The following is a 5,079-nucleotide window of genomic DNA, read 5'->3' as shown; positions in this document are numbered from 1 at the left end:
GCTGCATAGTCCAGACGCCCCCTTCTCCCTCCTGGGTGCCCTTCCCCATCGCCAGGCCACCCCTTGGAGTCACTGGGGTGAGGGGATGTAGACTTCGGGACCCATGGTGATCTGTCTGTTCGTGAGTCCTGTGCCCTGTGGCACACGCACACACATGTGCATGCAGTGCACATACATGCGCACACATACACTTGACCTCCGCGGCCAACAAGCTCCCCTCACCGGTCTCCAGAGCCACGTCTCCGCCACGTCTCTGCAACCGCAACGGTGTGAAGTCTGTGTGAAACATTTGAGTCGAGCTGTCACTGCTGATCGATTTGTTGGCCTCAGTCCCTAAGCTGATTTCACTGGAGTTCCCGTTGGCTCATCGTGCATGGGCCCCACCGCCCGCAAGGGAGGAGCCAGCACCCTCCATCCAGTCCCGTCCAGCCCAGCACCAGGGAAGCCCGGGCCCTTGCTGGGGGCCCTGGGCAGATCACATGACCTCTCTGAGCTCCAGTTTCCTCATTTGTTCAGTGGACCCCATCCACTCTGTCTACCAGGTCAGGCTGGATTTGTGGCTCAAGTCGGACAATGAACGTGGAGGATTAAAGGGGGAAGAACAGGAGAATGTAAAGTGGTGGCTGGGGGTGGTATTCAGGGGAGTCCCAGCTCCTGGGGTCCACCTGGGCCCGCTGGGGAAGGTGCTGCATAAACCGTAAGTGGTTCTGAACCAAGTGGGGCGTGGGCCAGCCCTGGATCATCTTCCCTTGAACTCAGCTCTGGGAGCCACCGGTACCTGCACCCATCCCAGCAGCCTCTGAGAGGGTGTGGGCAACCCTCAGGCAGGGGAGGGGCTTTGTGACTCTTCAAAGTGGCCGCATGGTGGGCCAGAGTTGCCAGTGGCCAGGGGATAAGGGCAGTGATGGGGCTGGGAGGGCCTGCATGGGCGCTGAGCCTAGGGCAGGCCAGCTCAGGGAGGAGAAAGCCTGGACCCTGGAGAGGTTCACTCATTCCTTCCTTCATTCTGCACGTGTTTGTTGAGCACCTCATTTGTGCCATGCAGACCCCATGCTCAGTGTTGGGTACAGGGCAGTGGACAAGACCCCTGCCCTCATGGAGATCACTTTCTGATGGAGGAACACAGACAAAAAAAAAATAATAAGGAAGTAAAATATATTGTGGTCCAGAGTGATAAGTGCTAAGAAGAAAAATAAAACAGTGAAGCGAAACAAGGGGTGGATGGTTTTTTTTCTTTCATTTATAAATAAGGTGTCCAAGGAAGGTCTAATTGAGAAAGTGACATTTGAGCAAAGACGGCAAGGAGGTGAGGGGCTGAGTCAGATGGATCTCTGGGGGAAGAGTATTCCAGCCAGAGGGATCAGCCAGGGCGACGGCCTGGAGCGGGGAGCGTGCCTGACACGGTCAAGGAATAGCAAGGAGGCCCGCATGGCTGGAGGGGAGTGAGGGAGGGGGAGGCAGTAGCAGATGAGCTCAGAGAGGAAATGGGGGCCAGATGGTGAGGCCTCCTGGACTCACCATTTAAAAGGATCCCTCTGGCTGCTGAGTGGAGAAGAAACTGGGGGAGGGGCAAGGGCAGCACCAGGGAGACGGATAGGAGGCTGCTGAAAATAATCTAACAGGATTTGCTGATGGATTGGATGTGGGAGAGAGAGAGAGAGAGAGACAGGGAACGCATGAGCAAGCAGAGGTGTCAAGGATGGCTCCAGAGAGTTCTGGTCAAACTGCTGGAAAGGCTGGCTGAGCCTAGAGGCTCAGCAGAGACCCTGAGGGAGGCCAGGGATGCTGTGAAGGGTGGGGGCTGGCTGAGCCCCAAACAAGCAGATGCCATGGCCAAGAGGGCTCTCCAGCTTGGCAGCCCCTGGTGGATTAGAAAGCTGGGGCTTTCTGTGCCCACGGGGGCTACACGGGCCCCAGCCCAACCCCGGGAAGGGTCACCCTCTCTGTGCTCTGGACTGGGGGCTGGGCTTAAAGTGGTCCATGGCCGATATGAACCCTCTCCACACATCCTTCCTACCCATCCACTCATCCATCCACTTACCCACCCACCCTCCTCCCACCCATCCAGCCCCACCTCAGCACCTCAACTACCCGGGTGCTGTCCCAGACACTGGGCCTGTGTCCATGAACTCAGCAGACAAATCTCTGCTCTCGTGGACGGACATCTCGTGTCCAGGCCTGAAGCAACTTCTCCACGGGGCAGAATAAGACCAAAGGATAGTCTTGCTTCTTTCCAGTTTAAGGTCACTCAACAAGTTTGTGACTACATGTGATCTCATTGTTGAACATTTCTAAGTCATTTCAAACTAAGTCTCCATCACTAAAAATCTTTGGTCAGGTCATGTCACCTGGTTTGGGTTCCAGGGAAGACTGGCAGAATTGAGGGCTCCATGCTGCCAAGACTCAGGGAGGCAGGGATGGTGGGGGGGTCCCGAGGAGGTGGTCTTTATACCCGGACACAGAGGGGGAGAGAGCGTTTGGGGTGGAAGCATGGCATACCCAAAGGCACAGGGTGCATGAGGGTGGGGGGATTCTGCAAAGCCAGGTGGGCTGACCACGGAGGGTCTCATAGGCCCTGATGGATCATCTGGCCTTTGTTCTGAGGGCAGTGGGAAGCCTTTGAACGTTTCTGAGCTGGGGGAATGACCCACCCTGTGGCGGCACCACGGAGGATGATTGAGAAAAGGCAAATTGTTTTGAGACGGTAGACCAGTGAGGAGGCTGTGGCCTTGATCAGTAGGGATGCTGAGACCTGACCCAGGAGAATGAGGGGTCAAGGGGGATGGATATGGGATCGGGGGTAACTGTATAGATCTGGTAAGTGGGGTGGGGGCACCACTTGCTGAGGTCCCACAATTGGCCACTTCGGATAACCTCACACCAGACGTGGTCCTACTGCAGTGTACCCACCTTGGAAATGTCCCTATCCACACCTGGCCCTCTGCACCACCAGTACTTGGCGCCATCCTGGACCCCCTCTCCCCTACATTGGTGCCATCTCCAAGTCACTTTGATTTTGGCTCCCAAATTCTTCCCAGTGTATCCCTCCCCTGTGCCTGTGCAGTCGCAGGCTGGGCCCTGCTTCTCCAGGCTTGGACCAAGGCCATGGCCTCCTCCTGGCCTTATGCCTCCAACCTCGTACTGCTGCCCCATCCCCTGCAGAATAGCCAAAGAGATCTTTCTTGAACCTGAGTCTGGCGTGCCACCCTCCTCATTCTCATGGTGTCCCATTGCCCTGAGGAAAGCCCACTCAGCACAGGCCCTCCTCGGCCTGCCTGCTCCCTTCTGCAGCCCATGCTTCCCAACATGTTCAGCCTCAGACTGAACTTCTTGTTCCTGCTTTACTCGTTTGGCTAAGGTTTATTGTGCACGTACTCGGTGCTGGCACCACGCTTGCATCGAAGGTTGGGAACTGTGTGAGGGTAGAGAGACTCTGTCACGGGGTCTGGGAACAGGTAAGGCCTTTCTAAGGACCAGACATCTGAGCTGAGATCCAGAGGATGAGCAGGAGGTGGTGAGGGGGAGAGTGTTTCAGGAAGAAGGAATAGCTAGAGAAAAAGGCCTGAGGCAGACACCAGTGGGACTCATTGCAGGGTTCTGTGCACATAGCAAGGCCTCCACTACCTGGTACCCCACCTTTGTCCAAAGTTGGCAGCTTGGGAGCAGCAGGGGCCAAGCCTGGGCAGGTGACAGGGCCAACTCCTGGGGGCCTGTGGGGTAGACTGAGGTATGGGACCTTTTCTCATTTAAAAATTAGCTTCATTGAGATATTTATCATTTTATCATTTTTTTTAAAAAAGCTTTATTTCGATATAACTCACATACCATAAAATTCATCCTTTTAAAGTGTATAATTCGGGCTTCCCTGGTGGCGCAGTGGTTAAGAATCCGCCTGCCAATGCAGGAGACACGGGTTCGAGCCCTGGTCCGGGAAGATCCCACATGCCGCAGAGCAACTAAGCCCGTGCGCCACAACTACTGAGCCTGTGCCCTAGAGCCTTCGAGCCACAGCTACTGAAGCCTGCGCACCTAGAGCCCGTGCTCCGCAACAAGAGAAGCCACAGCAATGAAAAGCCCACGCACAGCAACGAAGACCCAACGCAGCCAAAAATAAATATATGTTTTTTAAAGTGTATAATTCACTAGTTTTTAGCATATTTATAGAGTTGTGCAACCATCACCGCTATCTAATTCCAGAACACCTTCCTCATCCCCCAAAGAAACTCTGTACCCATTAGTAATCCCTCCTCATTTCTCCCTACTCCCAGGGCTGAGTAACCACTAATCTACTTTCTGTCCCTATGGATTTGCCAATTCTGGACATTTCACATAAATGGAATCAGACAATATGTGAACTTTCTTGTCTGGCTTCTTTCACTTAGCATAATTTTTTTTTTTTTTAGGATTCATTCATGTTGTATCATGAATCAGTACGTCATTCCTCTTTATGGCCAAATAATATTCCATTGAATGGATAGACCACATTTCCACATTTTATTCATCCATTTATCAGATGGGTTTTTTCCATTTGGGCCCTATTATGAATAATGCTGCTATAAACATTCCGTACAAATTGTTGTATGGATGTGTGTTCTCATTTCTCTTGAGTGGATACCTAGAGATGGAATTGCTGGGTTATATGGTAACTTTTTTTTTTTTTTTAACTTTCTGGCTGTGCCGTACGGCATGTGGGATCTTAGTTCCCCGACCAGGGATCGAACCCGTGGCCTCTGCAGTGGAAGTGCAGAGTCTTAACCACTGGACCGCCAGGGAAGTCCCTGTATAGTAACTCTTTGTTTAACCTCTCGACAAGTGGCTAGACTGTTTTGCACAGTGGCTGCACAATTTTACATTCCTACCAGCTGTGTATGAGGGTCCCAATTTCTCCACATTCTCTCAGCAACACTTGTTATTGCCTGTCTTTTGATTACAGCCATCCCAGTGAGTGAGAAATGGTATCTCATTGTGGTTTTGACTAATGACTGATGATGTTGGGCATCTTTTCATGTGCTTCTTGGCCATTTACATGTCTTCTTTAGAGAATGTCTGTTCATATTCCTTGCCCATTTTAAAATTGGG

This window comes from Balaenoptera ricei, chromosome 10 (genome assembly GCF_028023285.1).
Source record: "Balaenoptera ricei isolate mBalRic1 chromosome 10, mBalRic1.hap2, whole genome shotgun sequence".
Taxonomy (NCBI): Eukaryota; Metazoa; Chordata; class Mammalia; order Artiodactyla; family Balaenopteridae; genus Balaenoptera; species Balaenoptera ricei.
The sequence above is the reverse complement of the archived record's forward strand: the minus strand, read 5'-3'. Positions refer to the sequence as shown.